Source organism: Carassius gibelio, chromosome B7, assembly GCF_023724105.1.
Source record: "Carassius gibelio isolate Cgi1373 ecotype wild population from Czech Republic chromosome B7, carGib1.2-hapl.c, whole genome shotgun sequence".
Taxonomy (NCBI): domain Eukaryota; kingdom Metazoa; phylum Chordata; class Actinopteri; order Cypriniformes; family Cyprinidae; genus Carassius; species Carassius gibelio.
Window position 1 is genome coordinate 13764231 of NC_068402.1, and position 23888 is coordinate 13788118.

Genomic DNA, 23888 nt, shown 5'->3' on the forward strand with positions numbered 1-23888 from the left:
TAGAGCCACATTATTAAGAAACTGGCAGCACCTCTATCAGGCTGTGTCTCTCTCATTGCTGTCTTCCTACCTCCATGACATTTGACTCTGCTGCAGCAGCTGAGCTGTCTGCACTGGGACCGGCAGCATTCTAGTTTTGAATAGATGAACACACGATTCAGATAAGGGAGAACATAAGTAAGCCAATGGCTTATAATACCTTATCTAACTATAGCATATGAGTGCCTGTAACAGAAGACTATGTTCCACCCTATCTAAGGATTCACTGCATACTGTAAACTTATGTACTGTATGCATGTGTTCAATGTTTTATTTTAATATATGAATATTATAATATATTGAATATCTACATATTCAAAGTACAGTTCACTACAAATGTCTATAGTACTATGGCTGGGTTTTTGATGTGTTAGTCTATATTGCAAGTAGCCTACACCAGTGTTTACCCTAAATCCCACTTTATCTGCAGATATTTTAGTGCAATTCAGTAACAAGCAAGCTAACACTTGCAATGAAAGCAATGAAATTTTCTAAATATACTGGAGTTCTATGCTAATCTTACAGCTGTTTAATACAATTTAGGCTACTGTCTTTTCAGCATCATTAATCCAGTCTTCAGTATCACGTGATCCTTCAGAAATAATTCTAATTCATTTGTGGCTCAAGAAACATTTTTATTATTTCTGCTTCATATTTGTGTGGAAACCGTGATGTATATTTATGAATTTAAAGAAAAGATTAAAGCACAAAGGGAAGAGATATTGATGTATATTATATGTCTGTGTGATAGTTTATTTTTAAATTTCAGTTAGTGTGTGCATGAAGAACAATTCACATTGCTCTCTACTCCAGTGTAGTGATCTAACAGACACCCATGTATATGTGGCCATATGTGTCTTGTGTCTGTTCACTTGTGCATCACCCAATAAGCATACTAATGCCAAGTATGAACAGAGCCACTGTGTGACTACACTATCTACTTAGCAGAATGGTTCCTGAGAGAGATATTGTTGTCATTAATTGTGTTTTTCTCAAGAAGCCAAGTTTCTGGTTTCTCCCAAGACCTTCAAGGACCTGATAGACCTCGGAATCAGCTGTAAAGGAGGATGAAACTGATGTTCAAGGTTAAATTATATTTCAGAATACGATTATCTATATTCATGCATTATCTATATTCTGTATTCATGCATTTTGTGCTGAAGTTGTCATATCTGTTGTTTAGAATGGGACAGCGATATTGCATCAATTTGTTTCCTACTACATTTGATTCCACAGTCATCACAAGGCTGCAAGGGACTTGGAAAAATGTCCTCCTATCAAGCTGAAAAACATGGGCTGTATATGAAAGACTAATATAAAAAAGATCAGTTGGACAGCTGAAAAATAATAACTTGAGTGTTATTTTTGTCTTTGATCTTCAGGCACTAACAATAAGAACACTCAGACCACACAGCCTTATACCTGATCGCTGATGGGACAATGTTGATGGGATGTGTTTATGTGTTTTATTAACTATTATATGTTTTTTGTGCAACACTAAATGAATGTTGGAAGCTGTGGTCTAGTGGTTATAGAGTTTGACTCCTAACCCTAGGGTTGTTGGTTCAAGTCTTGGGCTGGCAATACCATGACTGAGATGCCCTTGAGCAAGGCACCAAACCCCCAACTCCTCCCCAGGCGCTGCAGCATAAATGGCTGCCCACTGCTCTTGGTGTGTGTTCACGGTGTGTGTGTTCACTGCTGTGTGTGTGCATTTTGGATGGGTTAAATGCAGAGGATGAATTCTGAGTATGGGTCCATACTTGGCTGAATGTCACGTCACGTCACTCACTCATGCGACTGACTAATTAACCTCTACACATCTGGTATATGCTTTAAAGTTGCCCATTTGTTAAATAAACGCAACTTATACATCTATAGTGGGCAAAATATTTATTTGATCCCCTTTTCTTTGTAGGTTTGTCCACTTACAAAAAAAAGGGTCTCTAATTATTATGGTAGGTTAATTGTAATGTATAGAGACACTCTATCAACCACAAAATCCAGAAGAAAAAAAACATCATATAAAGGTTAGAAATTGATTTGCATTGCAATGAGTGATATACTCTAAGTATTTGATCTCCTACCAACCAGCAAGAATTCTGTCTCCCACAGATTGGTTATGTGTCCATGTGAACACAGATTAGTCCTGTCACTTTCAGAAGTTACTCCTAATGTTCAGCTCATTAGGTGTATATGACACCTGTCCACACAATCTGTATCTTCCATTCCAACCTCTCCCACCACCATGAGCAAGACCTGAGAGCTGTCAAAGGACATCAGAGAAGAGATTGTAGATCTGCACAAGGCTTGAATGGGCTACAAGACCATCAGCAAGAAGCTTGGTGAGAAGGTGACAACTGTTTGGTGCGTTTATGTGATAATGCAAGAAATACAAAATAACCATCAACTGGCCTCAGTCTGGAGCTTTTTGCAAGATCTTGCCTCATGGGGTAATGATTATAATGAGAAAGGTGAGATCAGCCCCAAACTACACACGAGGAGCTTGTTAATGATTTTAAGGCAGTGAGGACCACAGTCAACAAGCAAAATTTGGTTACACACTACGCCGCAACGGACTGAAATCCTTCAGCGCCTGCAAGGTCCCCCTGCTCAAGAAGGCACATGTAGACCCGTTTAAAGTTTGCTAAAGAACACCTAAATGATTGAGAGAAGGCTTGGTCAGAAGTGCTGTGATCAGATCAGAGAAAGATTGTGCTCTTTGGCATTAACTCGACTCGTGTTTGGAGGACGAGAAATGCTGACTATGACCTCAAGAACACCATCCCTACTTAGAGTCCTTAAAGTGCTCTATTGTCCCGCTCTTATTTCATTTTTTTTTTGTTGGTTCGTAAAAGAGCCACTGAGTTGCAGAGAGCTGAAATAGAAGGACTAAGTATCCTAATTTTGCAAGACAGAAAAGAAGGAACTTTTAATATATGTAAGTTGTCGGTTCTTACATAATGGTGAAATTTCCTTTCAGTTAAGAGTGTTGCATAATTAAAATGCATTTATGTAATAAGTTTTCTGAGATGTGGGTATTTCCATTATAGCAAGCTATATTCGTATGAATTCATTTAAAAAAAAATCAGCTGTGCAACTGATTGGATTATGACAAATAATCAGATATGTGATATGTCATGTGACAAGTCTAAAAAAAAAAGAAAGCTTGCACACAAATGTATATTATGATGTGCGGAGACACATTTACTGAAATACTAATTTCATGAAATAGAAAGACTACAGGAGTTGAGGCAATGGCCAAAGACAGTGGTTGGAGTAAAAGCAGAAGGCAGATTTTATACGAGTACACTTGTTGACTATCTTAAGATTTTGACAACTTGTTAAATCTTGGGAATTATTAAGAGACTAATTTAATTTAATTAGACTAAATGTCCTCATTAGTAAGTCGCTTTAGATAAGAGTAAATGTAAATGTGAGACACTATGGTCGCGTTTCACAGACGGGGTTTAGCTTAAGCCAGTGCTAGACTTTAGTTAAATTAAGATATTTAAGCTGCTTTTATAAAAATGCCTTAAAAGAAAATGTTACAGGTGTGCATCTTGAGACAGAACAATTGCACTGACATATTTTAAGATATGTAAGAGCAAAATATTTTCAGAATGCATTTTAGCCTGCGACCTTAAGCCTTGTCTGTGAAACTGGTGGTTTCTGTCTTCTCTGTTTTTGCATAGGTCCTCCAAATTAATGCCTCCCCACAAAGAAGAAGTCTGAAAGGCATTTTTGATATATATATATATATATATATATATATATATATATATATATATATATATATATATATATATATATATATACATATACATATATATGTCACACTTAAACATGGATCACTCACAAAAGAAATTGTGAATTCAAGGACTTTATGTGGATGTAAAAAAGTAACAAATCCTTCCCTTGTAGGTCCCCATGAGAATGAATGGAATTTTGAAAAACAATTTTATTTGGTTTTTAAAAAAATACAAAATCTGACACAATCCAGACAAAATGTATATCCAAACAAAGAGCTGAGACTACACAAGACAAAACACACTCACATAACCCCCTTACACAAACACATACAAGGTACATGGATAGCACGCATACAGAGACACATTTTAACAAGAATGATTAATACAAGAACATGAAAGTGTACTGAGGTGGCTGATATTAATTTGTTCACCAAATGAGAGATGCCTTGACAAGATTTGTTCATTTATTCATGTGCAAGGTATAAAATTACTGTTTACTCTAATTTGTCGCTTTAGGATAAACCACATTCTTACATTTTAACCTATCAAAATGTAAATATACTTTCTGGAAAAACCTTTTTTTTAATCATTAACTATTTTCATTTGCTGATACATGTTGAATTAACAGGCCATATTTGGACATAGTTAATTTGTTATCTGAAGTTGGACGGGCCTGACTGTGACTGCAAATGCATTTTCCCACCTCAGATGCATCCATAACTCTCCTTTGTCCCGTGGTTGTGGTTTTCCTTCCAGGGACAAGTTTCAAAGCTCATCAGAGAGACTGTCTGTGGTCCCCAGGGACTCTGGTTGCAAGTTGATCTTGTGATGTTTGACTACATGGCTTTTTGTTTTAAACCCAAACATGTTGTCTAGAATCTCAAGCCTGTAAGATACTGAAAAATATAAGCCATGCTGTCTGTAGACGGACTTCCAGACTTGGTATCCAAATTTCAAGCACAGATGTTTAATGACAAAATATAATCTAGCCACATACTAATATTAGATTGTTGTAATAGATTTAAATAATTAATCATCAAAATTAATAAACAATTTAATGACTCTTCCTATTTTTAGAAAAAAATAATAATATGTGGGATGCAGTAAGCAGTGCATGAAACTAATCTATGTTATAATTAAACATATTCTTATGCTTACATGTATTGTTTCTGTTCTGCCCCATTGTTTTGTTTGAGTGTTGTTATTTTTAGCAACGTGTATATTAGAAAGAAAAGAATCTGGGTGAGGCATTAATGCCTCACTCAGGGGCGCCCCCAAGGGGTGGCCACGGCCACCACTGAATAAACTCCTAGGATTATTTGCAGTGGGTAGTATAAATTTAAATGCTGAGGGTAAATTCACAGTTTAAGAAGTGCGGAAAAAATAAAAATAAAATTGCACGTCACGTGATGCTCTAGACTAGTTTGCATACTCATTTATAGTAAGAAAAAAAACAATACTCATTTGTAGTGCGTTCTTTCACTTGAAATTTAGAATTATCACATTCTTCAAGATATGGTTGCAGAAAATGTATAGATCTAACGTTATATAGTTTATAGAATTTCATATAGTTATTATCAGACGAAGAGTTACGTTTTTCTCTAAAAGTCAGCATAATTACAAGTATGATATTGCTTTTATACAACAGTTCAATAAACAAGACGTTAATATCAAGAGACTTACATTTTAGACAACATATTCACCGTTTTTGCTCTATTTCTAAAAACAAAAATCATTCCAAACACAGCCACTGTTTTGCGTCTCTGAGCAACGTGATTGTGTTTAGTTCCTGAATGAATCAACCGTTTAAATGATTCGGTTCAATCGTACTGACTCACTTATTAACAGTGACTCGCTGCCACCTACTGGCGGTTTTAGTTTCACATTTAAGGTACCTATTCATTTTTTAAATAATTTCAAACATCAGTTTTCAATGTTTTATGTTTAAAATATCAAAACATTATTTATTCATTTGTAACTGTAGGATAAAGTATTCCATGTCCCACAGAGCTGCATTAAACCATGTGTAAACATATTTAAATGGCACTTCAGATGCAGTTTCTGTTTTCTCTGCATTGCAAAGATCAATTTTGTTGATACTGATTGCATTTGCTTGGTAACAGCCCAAATGCAAGTATTTGACCTAAAAGATGGTGCACACTAGAGAAAAAATCAGGAGTCATCTGTCAGCACAATTAGAAATAAGATATCTGCACAATTAAAGTGACATTATTGTCTGTTTATCGTTATCAATAAAATCTTAGAAATACCAGGGATATCCTTTTTTTTGTCAATATTGGAAAAATTATTGGATATTTAATGTGGCACCCCAAGATTTACTGTGGCCTCATCTGGCCACCCCTATTAAAATTTTCTGGTGGAGCCACTGGGCTTTAAATGACAATTAACAAATTTCCCCCACCATTATGCTCATTGTTATGGAAATGACAGCTGGCGTTTAACTATTAGATGAGAACAACAGCCCCATCTAAGGCTTTTACTGTCAATATCTAAGTCAAGAAAATAATAACAGTTTTGGAAACTGGTTTGGGACAATTTTTGACAGACACATAATACATTAAACAAAGTCAAGTACAAGAAGTTGAAGAGCTAATTTCTTACAAATCAGTGTCCAGGATCGAATGGAATATAGGCTTACTCTATTGCCCTATATGAGGAAAATTGGTTTGGGTTTGTTTATCATTTTTTCTTCTCCAGTTAAGTCATAATCATACAAAATTAAGTCATTATCAAAGTATGACAAATGGGGCCATAGACCTGTTATATTTCAGACCTTTTGCCCTCGTAATGGTGAAGAATAACAGCGTATAGGAGCCACATCTTAAACCACATACAATAAACAAACAAAAACCCTGACCATGCTGTAATACCACACTTGAATCTATAGAGAGCAGCATTTAGGCGCTTACAGACAAAAGCTAAAGTGGTTTATTGGTCTGAAAATCAAAGTACAGTTTGTAGCAATGAATGACGAGGTTACGAGGCTTATGGCAATACATTGTCAAAATACAACGTGAAAGACACATATTTCATGAGGCTGATAGGGAAGAGTTTTTAAGACAGGGGAGGTGTTCTCATTAGAATCTGTGGAATGCTGTTGTGGACTCACCCCTGTTTGAGCTTTGTTGGGTCAACACATCTATAATACATTCCAGGTGCTTGACCACACAATCCATGACTTCAGTCAAGCTTGAGACTAGATCCCCTGAAACTGGGAAGGTGATTTCAAAAACAGAGAACTATAGTCAAGATAGTCTTGTCCTTTCTCCCTCTGTCGTTCTTATTTTTCTCTGTGATGCTGGAAGTGTGTTATTAAAATTGTACTTGTATTTGTACTTGTAATTTAACTAAGTAATTATTCAGAAATAAAATGATGAGCAGACTGATTTTTAAGTTGTGTGTTCAAGTGTTGTGTTTGTGGTGCAGGCAGCCTATTCCTTTCACTCTCAGAAAAAAAAATTTGGCTACCGAATCTGTCACTGGGGCGGTGTCCTTTGGAAAATGAACTGTACTCTTTAGGTACTGTATATACCTTTAAAGTATTTGTATGCTTATAACCTATGCATATAAGGTTAAATAACATAATGATAATAGGTTAGAAAACCTTTTTAGAAACATTTTATAAATCATTGGTAAATTATAATAAATAAATATTGAATTATATAATCAAATATTTTACTGTACTACAAATTTACCATTTAAAAAACTGACTAATAAACAGCAGATGCGTACTACTAACCAGGACTACATTCCCCAGGATTCCTGTATGCATGACGCATTTCCTCTAGTCCCACCTTTAGTGATCGGCCGGGCTCGGTAAATTCCGTAAATCGAGAAGGGATTTACTCCAAAGAGGCAGGACAAGATCGTAGTTTACTGTGCATCGAGCGGCTGCGAGCTCGCGATGAAACTGCGGTAAACAAACTCACCGGTAAGAACCAGTGTGCTCTGATTTCCTTGTTCGGCGAATTGTGCACAGAAATATCCGCGATCGCTGGGTGTTTTAATGTGTTATGAATTAATAGGGCAAACCCGATCTTGCATGCAGTGTTTGAATGGATTGGGATTTAGAGGTGCGTGGAAATAAGCAGTGTGTGCTGTACAGAGACGTGCACAGAGTCCTTATGTCGCATTTGACATGATACACATGCTTCACCAGTTGCAGGAGAATTAATTCAAGCGCACAGTTAATCGATGGGAACACTGCGGGTTTCTGTTTTGTAATTGCTAAGTTTAACTACTTAAATGTTTGTCTCTGAAATGCAGAAAGACGGATGAGGATATTTGCATTAAGGCAAATGTTCGTGTTTGATTGTGTTCGCTCTCGTTTTTCTCGCAACACAGGGGCTATGGATGAAATAAAAATGGTTACTTAAAAAAAAAAAATATATATATAATTTTTTTTTTTTTTTTTTTTTTGAGATTTCAAACTTGGCCAGGCTTGCATTGTTGATCTGAATATGCGATGCTTAACTTTTGTGGATTGCAGCTAGAAACCGCTATATTCATCGCATTTTGTGTTTGATAAAACTTTGGCATTAATCAATTAATTTCAAAATGAAAAATAGAGGACACTTTAAAAACAGTACTGTATTTAATATTTTACAAACATGTTTTTTTTATATATATGTAGCATAAGTGATGATCTTTATTAGAATTCGTTTGCAGTGTTTTTAATTCGCTACAATAATCATAGGCTAGAGGACTGAATCTTAACGTATCATTTCCAGGCATTTCTCTCTCAATCCGTATTACCACCACCTTTCCATTCTTGCACAGTCCATACTCTGATATTGTTTAAACCTTTAAGTCACTTCCCACATTCATCTGCAACAGTGGGGTAAAATGCTTTTGTGACGGTCCAGACACATGGAGCCCAGGCTGACGCCACACCCCTCTGTGTCATCACATTTAAACATCCCCTCAGAGCTTTGGAAATTTATACTTGTGGATTCTTCATTGTTCTTCGGATGTTTTGTTTGTCTTTGATCACATTACTCACCCTTTTACTTAATTTACTTGCTTCCCATTCATTTGCTAAATTGTATATATCCTATTTCAAGTTTCTCAAACATAAGCCTGTGTTTGCTGATTTTGAAAACAAAGTCAAGCAGTAGGGGAGTTACCTTAGGTTTGGAGTAAAGGTTTTGATTACACAAATGCATTCGTTTTGTTTGTTGGCTATAAACAATACTTGTTCAATGCAGTCATTTCATACCATGTAGTGACTACAGTTTCATACTGAACAAAACATCTATATTTTATAATGACTATAAGGTTGTGTATTACTTATTTCATGACATGCGTTTTACTGCTTAAAATTAGCTGAAAATCCAAATATTATTTAGTTTTTAGTTTTTTTTGGATGATTTCCATTGTGAAGGCTTACCCCATATAGTGTTACCACATGTCTCAACATTATGCTACTTTTGTTTTTTTATGCTTTGTTATTCTTTTGCCGATTTAAAAACCTATGACAAGGAGCTTTCATTAATTTCCATTATCATAGTGGATAAAATTGTTCATTTTTCTGAGAGCTTCTTTGTGTAGATTAACCATCTGTTTTGTAACTTTTTCTGAAAATAGGCTACTGTTCATTGAAATGCATTGGCATTTATCAGCTTCATCTTTTTTATTGAAATGCTTTTTTTATTTTTTGTTTTAGTGAGATTCAGGTAAAGAAGTGTTCTCTTACTTTAACGCTCATGTACACAGCACATTCTTAAGGTTTTTAAGCACTTTTATGAGTCTGTATAACTCATCCTCGTTGCTAAGTGCTTGTAATCTCTCATTGCAAATGGACTGTGCATTTTATTTTTGTACTTTTACCTTTTATTAGCAGTGTAGACCTGCTTTGCTTTTAAAGTCTTAAGTTCGTCTCACAGCATTGAGTGACCTGAAGGAGACAGACAGGTCTGCTTACTGTTTTATGGGCTGATGGACTGCTGATGCTGATGAATCCAGTAGCTTAGGAAAAGGCATCAAGTAGAGTAATTCTGCTGTCCTTTTGACAAACTGCAGCTGCTTTTTTTTTTTTTTTATCACAGCTGTCACTTTTATTGGTAGCTTGCCCATGGGTCATACCTTACTGGCAAGGTTCCTGATTCTCAGCATGTTTACACTGTAAAGGTGAACAAGCTCATTGACTTGCTGCTAGCCACTCATCACTTGGCGCTGTCTTCACTCCAACAATGTTCCATTTATTCTTTATTAAAATACCATTTAATTTTTGCAAGGCCAGAACCAGGCGAGTGTAAATGTGAACTGTAAATGTTCTCCACACCAAACGTGACTGTAAATAAAGAAATGGGTTCCCTTAATGCTATGGATCAGTTGGTTTCTATAGGCAGAAGTAGACATATGTCATATGAGACCAGTGAGTAAAGCGTGCTCTTTTATAATGGAACCTCAAACAGTCTATTTATTTGTTCTCTTTTCTTTAAATTATGAATAGTCCCTTATCATCAAAAGTCCTTTTTGTTTATTTTGCCAGGCACTTGGGATTCAGATAAGCCTGCTGCCCTTTGAACAATATTGCATGAGAAATGAGGTCTGTCTGCTAATCGGACACTTCATTATATATATCGATGTTGACCGAGTAATATGTCAGCCAACAAAGCTTATGAATGTGCATGTTTGCTTTGATTTGACAAGAATGTTTTTCATGGATAATTTCTACTAATAACAACTATACTGTTCAAAATTAATACTGTGAAAAATTATTAACATTTAAAATAACTGTTTTCTTTTGTAATATATTTAATATATATTTTTCCTGTGACAACAAAGATGAATTTTCAGCATCCATTACTCCAGTCTTCAGTTTCACAATCATTTAGAAATCATTCACATGATGCTCAAGAAACATTTCTTTTTATTACAAATGTTAAAACCAGTTGTGCTGCTTAATTTTGTGGAAACTTTTTTTTTTTTTTAGGATTTTCACTATAGCTACATTTTTTTTTTTTTTTTTTTTTTTGGTGAATAGTTCAAAAGAATAGAACTTACTTGAAACAGAAATCTTCTGTAACATTATAAATGTCTTTACGGTCACATTTGATCATAGTAATGCATCCATTTTGAATAATAGTATTTAAAAAAAAATCTTACTGACCCTTATTGCTGAACATGAATGATAGTAAGTTTACAGATGCATGTAGGTGCATACTTGTACATTAAAATACGTCTTAGCACATGTGCATGTTCGTGCAGAAGTTTCAATTCTTCATTTCAGAGATTTACAAAATACTTTTTTGAGTCTATGTAAAGATTTGAAAATCTTAGCATATTGTGTGCCACATTGTTACACAAATGTACAATTTTGCACTTCTTACAAACCCTCATATCAAATGTCATATCAAACCTGTTTGGTTTTCTGTCTTACACTGTAGACACACACACACACACACACACACACACACACACACAAAACATTAGTATTTATTTGTCTATATGACAAGTGTTCTGAACAGAGTGCCGTTAATCTACTGAAAGTTCTGATAAAAAAATGTGAACATTCTGCTAAACTCAGTGTTGCATGGAAGTAATAAATAAAGTCATCCTGGTTCGGAACAACATGAGAGTGAGTAACTGATGACAGATTTGTAATTTTGAGTGAAATATTACTTGAAAACTTAATTTTCACAAATTGTTGAGGTGGAAGTTTGACTTGCAACTCCTCTTCAAATGTGGTGGTGGTTATAATTAGCAGGGGTGTCGTTGGGTATGCGGGTGTCACATCCTTTAGCTCCAGTGAGTTCTGAGCAAGACTGCCAACAGCAACTGATAAAACACTACACCTGCCATCATCCTCTCTTTTTGAACTTTCCTTGTTTTGCCACTCACTCCCATCTGCACCTTCATCTTGACTGAAAATGCCTAATTGTTTAATTTGGCTTCATAAGTTTTAGTAAAGCTGTAGGTTTGGTTGAGCTGTGACCTCACCATTTAGAACCTTGGTTACCTCTGTGATAACTTGATAAGCAAACCTTTATAACTTTGTTTCTTCTGTGAAGCATGAAAAAAGATATTGTGTAAAATGCAACTTAGCAGCCCAATTACTTCTATTGTATAGAGATATTTTTTTTTAATAAAATGAATACTGAAATAAAACAATACTGTTCCACAGAAGAAATGATGACATACTTTAATTTTGGGTGGATCAACCCTTTAATTATTGACCGGTTGCTTAACCAATGTATCTCTCATTTCACATATTTCATCCTTCAATAAATCTTAACAGAACCAGTTGACAAACTATCTTATCCGTTTCTCATATTAGCAATCATAAATTAGTTTAGTTCTTCACTTTTGACTTTGGTTGATAAATCGATAAATTGATTGAATCATTCAGACATTTGGTGTCAGTAATATATATATTTTTTTTTTTAATAAAGCAATGTTTTTTAGCAAGAATAAAAAGTAATTTTATTCAGCATGCATGCAAATTATCAAAACTGACAGTATTTTTAAATAAAGGAATGGTTTTATTTAGCATGAATAAAAATCATGCATGCAAATGATCAAAACTGACAGTAAAGACTAAAGAATTTCTACAAATTTATTCAAAGTAAATGTTGTTTATTTGACCTTTCTAATCAACAACAAATCATGAAAAGCTCACATATTCCAATAACATTTAAGCAGCCCAACTGTATTCAACATAATAAGAAATGTTTCTTGATGCAGTAATGGCTGTTAAAAATTCAGCTTTGCCAGCACTGTAATAAATTCAATTGTAAAATATATTACATAGTAAAACTATGAATAAATTGTTTTTCATATAATGCACAATATAATTTTTATTTTATTTTATTTTTTACTGTATTTTTGATCAAATAAATGCAGCCTTGGTGAGCAGAAGGTTTCTTTGAAAAATATTAAAAGAATCTTAGATGCCAAACTTTTAAACAGTACTGTAGCCGGTAAACACAGCCATCTTTTAGTTACATTCAAATGTGTTTACTCCTCAAAATGACCCCTCGATAAAATAATTTCAGCTGTGAAGTGGGTGAAGCAGGGCGTTTGGATCCATATACTGTCAAACACAGAACACCTATTAGAGCCTTGCAGTTTGAGTTTGACTCTGGAGGCCTGAGGCTGTTTCTACCCCCACATTCTCTGTGCTGAAAAAGGATCCAGGTCAGTCTGTTATATCGGGAGCTTCTGCTATTGCTGCCTCCCCTTCGGCAGAATGGCTATCAGGCTCGTTGTGATCTCTTGTGCTCACTGTGAGTCAGTTGCCAGAAAGGGCAGGTACAAATCCTATCCAAACTGCTATGAGGGTTCATGCAGGCTTCTTTCACATGAGCACATTCCACTGGAGCCGTAGATGAGTGATCAAAGAAAGGTGCTGAAAGAGAAATACAGTGGTCTGATGGATTGTTGGGCAAGGTTTTAGGTAGAGAATGAGTATCAGGTGCTCATCTGAACAAATAGTTCTGAAGATAAAACCTTCTATGTGTCCTGTCACTTTGAATAGAGTGCTTTCTCTGTCAGGGTATTTTTGGGAATCCAGAATATTTTTTGCCCTCTGACATGAGGCTCAATATGGTTACATGAAATCAGAGAGTGGAGAGGGGCTTTTCTAAGCCAGTCTGCAGCTGGCTGGGTGGCGTATGCTGCATAGATCTGGCATTCCCAGATTCCCTGTATTGTAACTGGAACAGACTTGACTGTGGTACTGCCATTTCTCCACCTTTACAATGTAAATGGGTTAGACTAAAAGCTTGACTTAGACTTAAAAAAAACAAACATTGCAATGAAAGTCAAAGGGGTCCCATATTGTTTGGACCTCGTTAACTTTCAGAGTATCTTGTTTTGTATTCCACAGACAAAACAGATGTAATAATTATAGACTTCTCATATCAGCAAGAGTTTAAATGTCAATGCATTCCTAGTTGGAACTGAACTTTTAAACGGTTAAAAATCTAATGTGGAGGAAGGGCTGCATCGTTCTATTTACTAAAGACTAAACAGTTTATGGGACCTAAAACGTATACTATATGGACAAATGTATTGGGGCATCTGACTGTTACACTAGCCAGGACTTTAATGACATTGCATTCTAAATACAAAAACATATGTATTTAGAAATGTAGTTACCCCCACCCTTTGCAATTATAACAGCTTCGACTCTCCTGGGAAGGTTTTCACAAATTTTAGGAGTATTTGTGTGGGAATCTTTGCCCACAAATCTAGTATCTAGTAGAGCATTTGTGAGGTCAGGCACTTGTGCTTGACGAGAAGTCCTGGCTCGAAATCTCTGTTCCAGTTCACTCCAAAGGTGTTCGGGCTCTGTCTAGGCCGATCAAATTCTTCCATATCTAACTCACTTGCTTTGTGCGCTGGGGCACAGTCATGCTGGACCTTCCCCAAACTATTCCCAAAAAGTTGAAAGCATTGCATTGTCCAAAATGTATGCTGAAGCATTAAGATTTGACTTTACTTGAAGTAAGTGGTCTAGAACAACTCCTGAAAAACAGTCCCATTCGGTAATGTCTTCACCACCAAACTTTACAGTTGGTGCAATGCTGTCAAGCAGGTAATATTCTCCTGGCATCCAACAAACCCAAACTCACCCATCAGACAGTCAAACAGAGAAGGATGATTCGTAACTCAACAGAACACATTTCCAGTTCTCCAGAGTCAAGTGGCTTTGTGCTGTATGACGCTTAGCATTGTACTTGGTGATGAGAGGCTTGTATGCAGCTGCTCGGTCATGGAAACCCATTCCATGAAGCTCTAGCCACAGTTTTTGTGCTGATATTAATGCTGGTGAAAGATAGGCATTCTTCAGGTATGGAATCAGCAGAGTGTTGGCGACTCATGCGCCTCAGCACTTTACATGGTCTTATGTAGCTAAGTTGCTTCCACCTTCCAATAATGCCACTTTATTGGATTGGAATATCTAACAAGGATGAGCCATTTCTTCTCACAAATGTTTGTAAATACTAACACCATGGCTGTGTAGTTGATTTTATACACTTGTGTTAATGGGTCTGATTGAAATACCTGAATGCAATGATTAAGAGATGTTTCCCAATTCCTTTGTCCATATAATGTACATGTAACATGCACAGACTTTAGGAAAGTTGTAAAGAATCAAGAGATAGAACTCTAGATTATTTTGGTACACTATCAACTCATCTTAAGTATTATAAACATGCAAGTTATGTTACATTTGTATATCTGTAAATGTGTATATATAGCTTGGCGACAGTTCTTTAAATGGACCTTACTAGTCCATAATGACAGATGGATCCATAGAGTAAACATAGCATGGATAGTGCTTCATCTCAAGACCATTTACTTCACATGCATTAGTGTTATTATAAAAAATTTTTTTTAAATCATATTTACCCCATATGTGATTTTACCCACAATGTGTTTTGGGAAAGCATGTAATCTGTTTGACATCTATTTGTCCATTAACATTTGTCAGGTTTCAACATAATTATTTGCCTTAAAAAGCATTGAAGTTTCAGGCTTTAAAGCACTTATAATAAATGCTGGTAGTGTTTTGCTGCATGAAGATGAGTAGGGGCGGGGGTTTAGCATGTGTCCAATTTTATCTGTCTCTCTGTCTGTCTCTCACTCTCAGTTTACTACCTTCTTGGCCCCCCTCTGTCCTTCTAAAGTTGGAATTTGCCTTGACGTAGAGATGCTAATATTTGTCGACCATCCGTTTAGCCTTCACAGAGCTCGGTGTTGACAGGACATCTGAGTTATAGAGTATGTATGAATGTATTCTTTTATCAAAGGTCAAGGATTGGTAAATCATAAAAGAAGAGTTATTATTTTAAATATTCCATTTACTTTTGTCCTCCATGATAAATGAGCGAATGGTGCATTAACACACTTGATAAACACACTTGATGACAGATAAACTCTTTGTGTTAATACAAGGCCAAATGGAATGTCATCAATAAAAAGAAGTGGAGGATGTGACACGTCTGCTGTTCTTAAACTCGCGATCCTAAAATAGACTTTGTTTACACAAATCCCCACTGCCCATTAGGACAAGATCATGTTGAAGACTATGAAGAGTTTGGAGCCAGATTTGACCTCCTACATGTCCCGTAGCTCTATATAAGGTGATTTGTTGTGTGTTTATTGGTGAGTGCAACACCAGTGGGATCTAGCGTTGTGTAGCCACACGGAAATGGAGAAGCAGACCTGGGTGTCCTGCTCCATGAGGGTTACTCCCCCACAAACGTTCTCCCGCTCTCAATGTGAAGCATTTTTTTTTTAAGTGTCTTGGGAGCTCCAGCTGGATTTGATTACACGTGGACAGCTCTGCATTAATGAAATGATTGGAAATAGCCTTTATTTGCGTGGCATTTTCTTGGAGTTCTCTAATCCTGAACTAACTGGATACAACAGACTAGAGCAGATTATCCAGGCATGTAACTCCGGACTGGCATGTTTACTGGAAGGCTATGTGGTGTAATCCTCTGAGGTGCATCTCGTAGTACGGGACATAACGTCCATAACCCGAGCTCTGTGATCTGTTACAGCTGTGCGCTCTGAGGTCATAGTTGTGGCTCAGGAAATCATATGATCCATACCTTAGATGTGGGAGACATTATGACTGTGTTTCTTCCTGGCAGTGCATAAGTCATTTGTTAAAGTTTGCAGATGCTGCTCTAGTACTTTTGCCCTGTTTTAGAATGGAGCACTGCTGGGTCTGCTATTCATACTTTATGAGTAATAGCCTCATTAGCTGGCAGTGATTTTAGTTGCTAATCCCCACAATTTCAGTGACAGTTCAGATTAAGCTGTCTAGCGGTGCTCATTTTTCTTTGGGATAGCTGCTTTATGAAAGTGTACAGCATGTTAAGTGTTGCCCCAGTCTTGTTAAACGAGCTGGATTGTCATGAAAATACAGTCATTAAACCAGCTAATGACTAGCAGGAGGCTGCTGATTGGCTGCTTGGCTGCAGCAGGAGATGCTTTTGCAGATGTTATTGCTGTTGACTGAAGTCTATTTCCGTTTGCTAACTCTTCACTGTTTGCAAAATATGTTTAAGAGGCATTACTTTTGTGCCATAACTGATCTGACTTGCTTTGGAATGCTTTGGAACTAACAATTAATATTGACATGGTTATTATAAGATTTTCATATAGGCCTACACAAGTGTTCGAGGGTCAGTACAAATTTTTTGCTACTTTTTTGATGAATTGATGTACTTTTATTAAGCACCAAACAAGTGAGTAACTGTTTTCAATATGTGGTCACTATTACTTTGTCTGTTATTACAGATCGTTTCATATATACTGTGTATTAATGTGTTTTTTTTTAACCTAAATCATAGCAGCATTCATCTGTGAAGGTGTAGGCTGTCAAACATACACAACTATTGGCAATTATAGTTGTGGGCATTTACTTCCGAGTCTACAGTCTGCCAAGCCTATTCAAACCCAGCAATCTGATGACGGGGGTTTAAACAAGGACAGAAAGTAGCCTATTACTTCTGAATAGTTTTTTTGATGTAAGAAAATCTTGATAACATTATAAGGGGACCTCAGAGTGAGAGAACAGTACAAAATAATAAAAAAGGCAGTTCATGACCCCTGTAAGTGACAGTAAATATTTTTATATTGTTGCAAAGGAACTGCATTTAAAAAAAAAAAAAACACCACTGGCTCTGCACCCCTTTATCTAAATTCATTACTTCAGACTTATGTGCCCTCTAGAAGCTTGCGTTCTGCAAGTCAACGTCACTTGATTGTGCAACCCTTTAACGTTACATTGCGAGTAAATCACTCGCATATGTGACTAAATCTTCACTCTGGGCGACTAAATTATGTCTAAATACTAGCCAATGGCTAATAAATTCTCCGATTTTACCAGTGTGTGAGTTGGAGGCTAAGTATAAGTTTAGCACATATATTTTCACTCGCCGGACACTTCATAGTGCTTCATAGTTTCTCTCTCCGTCAAGCAATCTTTACTATTTTTCAGTTCATCACAATGGATGTGCAGCGTACCTGCATTTGATGTACTGTAGTGCATCGGCGCACGACTCACCATCGTTTTAGTGTGAGGAGAGAGCGAGAGAGACTTGCATGCAGAATTGACGTGCTACATGTAAACTATATTCTTTGTTGTATTTTCCAAATTTTTTTCAGTTGTTCAGAACTGCCGGGTTTTCCAGTAGTTGGCAAAACTAACGCGCAAATGGCGATTTCATTGGCTGGTGCTCATCTATTATTGTTCCTGTTTTGATTTCAGCGAATCAGTTCTGAACGAACACACACAACCTGAATAATATTCATGAATTCAGAAGCTTGGTTATCCTACGAGCTATACTGTTCTTATTAGCGGAATTCGTATTATTATTATTATTATCAGTCTGGCGAGTAAACAAAACAAATTACTAGCCAATTAAATTTGCATGGTGTCCGTAGACTGTTGTTTTGCCATCCCAAAAAAGCACTAAATTAAATGTTCCCTCCTGGTGGAATGACCTCCCGAACTCAATCCCAGCAGCTGAGTCCTTAGCCATCTTCAAGAATCGGCTAAAAACACATCTCTTCCATCTTTATTTGACCCTCTAACTTTAGCACTCACTATTCTAGTTCTATTCTTAAAAAAAGAAATCCAACTAGCTTTCTAATCTTTTTGTGTTCTATCTGTTTTCTTTTCGTTTATTTAACAATTACCAAAAGCAACAACAAAAAAAGACCTAACATTAGCTTGCTATATTCTTTTTCTATTTTATGTTATCTTTTTATTTATTATATTATTTAAAAACCCTTGCTATGTGTACTGCGTTTAAGCTAACTGAGACTTGTTGTTGCACTTGTATATCATTGCTCTTTGGTTGATTTTGATTGCTTCCATTTTCCTCATTTGTAAGTTGCTTTGGATAAAAGCGTCTGGTAAATGAATAAATGTAAATAAATGCTTTTGCTATCTATTCAGAGAACATTTCACCAAAATATTATGCACAACTGCTTTGAACATTTGTAATGAGAATAAATAATTATTGAGCACCAAATCAGCATATAAAGTATGAATTCTGAATGATCATGTGATACTGAGGATTCAGCTTTGTCATCACAAAAATACATTTCCAGTTAAAATATATTAATATAGAAAACGATTTCACAATATAATTCTTTTTGATCAAATGAATGTAGCCTTTTTTGAGCATAAGAGACTCAAAACCTAAAAAACATAGCGACCTGTAACTTTTGAAATGTAATGTATGAAGAAGATATTTCAGATACTATAGAAATGTTTTTAGGCTTTCCATACTCAGAAATGTAACATGCTTTGTCATATAAAATGTATTTAATGTAGGGTCCTGATCTACTATACGTAGGTTTTAATCATTGTCTCTGAGATTGAATCAAATGTAAAGGATTATAATTCAGGTTGTGAGTGCTGTGCTGGTCTCTACTAGGGTTTTATGTGCATTGAAATGGCTCTGAACCAAGAACATTGACTCTGCAAGTTGATGGCATGTATCATTTTAATGATGAAATACTTTCTCCTGCATCCCATTTTAATGTGGAGCAGACTGTAAGTACACTATTTGTAGGCTGATTTCCTCAACGTGTATATTTTAGTTGCTGTACAAAGTGACAAATTAGCTCTGTTTGAGCATCCTGTCCCCAGGCTGAATGATGGAAGACCGGGAAAGTGCTCAGGAAGTAAAGTGAGTGTGTGCCTGTGCAGGTTTATTCAATCAAATCCATTTACATGTGTTAAATAGATGTCACACCTTGTAGCTGTGTATAACCATGTCAGTCCCCATCATCCACAATGTTAGCGGAACTGGCTGTAAAATAGAAATTTCTCCATTTGTCTGCCCATTTCTTGGAAGGATTATTATTTGAGAATGATGGTTTAATGTGCCCTCCTTCTTTTGAAACCATTCATACACCCCTTTGTCTAGACTAGACTCTGTATTCATGCTGCGAGTTGATCTAGCCTGGAAGCTTATTGAGTTTTGCTGATCCAGCAGGAATGTTGCTTGTCTTTCAAGAGCCAGGCTTGCTAACTGGCCTGTGACAAAACGGATTTGATTTTTCTTTCTGAAACCCAAGAATTTTAGAATGAGATAATTTTGTGGCTCCGTTTCCTTGAATTATTTTTTGGACTAAGGTTTAGCTCAGCTTCAAATGAAAATTGCCATCATTTAGTCACCCTCATGTCATTTCATACTTAATGCTTCAAAACACAAATATATTTTTAAAGAAACTGATTTCTGTCCCTTTATTGAAAGTCCATTATACCAAAACTTTGATGCTTGAAAACATACATAAAGACACTATAAATGTAATTTAAATCAATCAAGCCAATTAATTCAAGTCTTCTGAAGAGAGAGAGTATGATGCACAGATTTAAGATTTTACTAGCATACCTAGAGCACATTAAAATGCTTAACAGAAGCTCATAGTAGAACCAGTGATATTTGTTCTTGGACATATAGAAGTTTGTATTTCTGAAAGTTACAGTATGTTTTGAGTCTTATCCCAAAAAAATCAAGGACAGTTTGATTTCTCTTGATTCATTAATGAGCGATTGCTGTATTGTTGAATACATTATATACTGTAAGTAGGTTGAATATGGACTGAATGTTGCTCTGAGTTAACGTCATCCTGCTTGAACATGCTGCATGTACAGGGGGTTGTTCATTTTGTCTTTCAGTGTTGGTGAGTCATTGTAAAGCTGTCTGACGCACTGATGTGTTGCCAGCACGGTCATGTGAACTTCACCGCCTACACATGCAAGTCAGGCCAGTGACGGCCATGTCTGCTGTTCAACACAGGCCTTTCCGAGCATCACACAGTCGCTCATTTTTTTCCCTCTGTCCATCTCTCCTCCAACTTGTTCATTACTTTCCAAAGTGCTCTTGGCAGAAAAAGGGTGTCTGAATATTTGTAATTGTGATTTAGTTAAAATGGCTGTTCTGCTACTTTTCATTATTTATAACCCTGCTTTGAGTATTATGGTGATTTGTGATCTTCCTTTTGTGATTTAAGGTTTAGTTTGAAAGCTTTTAGATTTCCACCTTTGGATAGATGATGAAGGGCTAATTTTCTGTATCTATTTAAAGGAATAGTACACCAAAAAATTATTTAATGGGGTCACTCAGCCTTGATTTAATCTTTTGTTAGTTTCTTCCATGAAACACAAAGGGAGAATGTTTTGGCAGTCTTTGCCATATGAAAAACACATAATTTAACTTACAATATTCCATTTCAAATGCTGCTTCTTAAGTCACATACTGGCAGAGAAGATGCTACATTTGATGAAGAACTTACTTTGTGCGAGCTACATCATAACGCCGCCTCCTGCATCAGTAGGAACACACTTATGCATCGTGGTATTTTTGTGAATTCCCGGCGGAGATTAGCACGACAGAGAAGTATTGTTGAACCATGTCATTGTTTTTGTTTTCTTTGTGCACAAAAAGTATTCTCGTAGCCTCATAAAATTAATTAATCAAATTTCTAATCGGGATTACAATTATTGATGCTACAATTACATAATATCATTCAAAGTGGCAAATTAATCATTCAAAGTCCACTTATGTTATTCTGTACGTTTAAGATATGTTTTTCTTTTCTTTCTGCATGTTATCTTAAGGGGTTTTTCCATTGTTTTGGTTTTAGTTTTGATATAACATTATAATAACATTCATATTTTTTGCTTTTTAAAAAAAATATAATTTAAGAAGAAACCAATACGATGGTTTAGTTGATATTTGAGGCTTAATACTATAGAAAAGCACTAAAGGTTTTTCAGTTGGAGTGTTTTCAGCTTACAGTATATATAATACTTATATATAAAATACTGCATGCAGTTGCATTAAAAAAATTTATAAACATCGTTCAGTGTAAATTGTGATAATTGTAATTAATAATTGCAATTACAGTTTCAATGGAATAATCGACAATTATGATTTTTGTCATAATCGTGCAGCCCTGTCTATACAGGATCAGTAAGTTCTCAGATTTCATCAAATATATCTTAATTGGCGTTACGAAGATAAACTAAAAGTCTTATGGGTTTGAAACGACGTGAGGGTGATTGATTAATGAGAGGATTTTCTTTTTGGGGGGCGAACTATCTCTTTAAACATTACATTCTGAATAGCATGATGAATGAATGCAATCTTAAGTGCATTGTCATGTTTCATGACTCTGCTCTTGTGACCTAATGGGATATTAATGTGCCTGTCAGTTGTCCATTTCAGAATCTCGGTGGAAGTAGTAGGCCACCCGGGTACTTTTCATCTTCTGATTCTTGAATGCTGTGCATTCTTACATACGACTCCTCTGGTGTGTGTTTTTTTTCGTTGCTTACTATATACTAGGGAAGTACAGTAGGCATATTTGGACGTGATGAAAATGTAACGCTGTTGTTGTTTGCATAAGATTTGTGAGTGTGAGGTTGACGTGATTAATCAGTGTGGAGTAAATGGTCTGTACTGGACTCCTGTTGACCTCTGTAGTGGTTGAATGGCAGCAGCTGCTGCACAGATGTTCCTACCACTCACTGAGGTCATTTACCACACACACAACGCAGCTATATGACCCCCCCACCCACTATCTGGGATAGTCTCACAGTGTGAAGTGTGTTTAGTGGTTAACTAGACAGTGTTCAGGAAAAAGTCATGACATTCTTTTGTTGTTTTCAGATTTACAAAATAGCTTGGCTCATCTCTTCTGATTCTTGATATTTAATCCCTCAAGCTGCTATTTTTGTAAGATGCTGTGTATGTGTTAAAAAACTGTCTTAAGCTCCAACTTGATTTACTTTCACCTTTTATTTAATAAGCGCATTTGGTGATTTAGGAGATTTAGTGTAAGCTCTTGACTTTTAAGAGTGTTTAGTGGCCTCTGGCTTTGAGTCAGCTCTGCAATCGTGAGATCATTAGCAGATAGACCTGGGTTAATTACTGCGGCTTTAACTCATTCCTCATGAGGCTCAAACGCACGCACACACACACACACACACACACACACATCACCGGTAGGATTTCCATTTTATATTAGCTGGGTTTCTTTTTTCTTCTTTTATATCTTCCACCTAACATGGTTAATGGGAATAACATTTAGGATGAATAATAATTCATTTCTATATTGATAATGTAGACTTTTCCTTTGGCAGTTGTGATGGAGGAAGAACTTTTAAAGCTATTATGTGGATAAATCTTGTCAGGCCCAATTCAATATCCATTACTGTGGTTCCATTTGAATTGTCTTTTTAATAGCATTTGTAAAGGTTTTGCTTTCTATTTGCTTGTCTGATCATCGCTCTTTCTCACTGTCTCCACAGCTGTGAAGATCTGCAGTGATTCAGAGTTGCAAACATCTCATTTACGGTAAGCCAAGCCTTCTGTACCTCTTACAAATGATACCTAAATAACAGGTTAGGAGAAAAGGAAGGAGGAAAAAACATGTATTTTTATTTACAGCAAATATTTTGTCAGTCAATCAGTGGAGGCTACATCTATCCGCAGAGACCTAAGATACTCCAAAAAGGGTTAAAAAATTCTCGAAAATGTAACTATGGAACCTTGAATACTGTTTATTTCTTTCCAACTGAACAAAGAAAAAGGTGTATTTTATCCACTAAGTATGGATAAATAAGTAAGACTTTTCCAATGCATTAAAATAGAGCACTTTGCTAGTAGGGAGAGAAAGAGTACTATCAAAATAAAATGGCAACTTACTATCAGGAGGAACAACTTAAAAAAAGACCAAATAACGGAGAAGTATGAATGTTAAAACAATGATTCACCTTTAAACTAAAAACAATCAATAATATATGACTTAACTGTTTTTTTCCGTCTTTTTTTTTAAACTGAAGCACTTTGTCGTTTTATAATTGAATGTAATTTAATGCAAGTTCGATTGGCCTAAACATTTCTTGCCAAGAAAATAAGAAAGCGTGTATTGTTGTGAAGCAGTGTTTTTATTGCTTACTAAAACTTGAGAAACTCTAATTACTAGTATCATAAAACATAATGAAATAAATTAAAGCTGAAGTAATGAAATGACTAAAACTAAAATAAACATTAATTAATGATGTAGAAATAAACTGATATCAAT

General features: G+C 35.8%; 1 protein-coding gene across 2 annotated transcripts in view; it reads left to right on the plus strand.

The window, feature by feature from the left end:
- Positions 1–7613: 7613 nt before the first annotated feature.
- Positions 7614–23888, plus strand: part of tln2a (talin 2a) — a 47379-nt gene continuing 31104 nt past the window's right edge. The window contains exons 1-2 of one of the 2 annotated variants that reach the window (XM_052561656.1): positions 7614–7743; positions 23113–23158. The gene's annotated coding sequence lies outside the window, so the exon portion shown is untranslated. The remainder of the gene's footprint in view (positions 7744–23112; positions 23159–23888) is intronic. The other variant, XM_052561657.1, reaches the window with a different exon arrangement.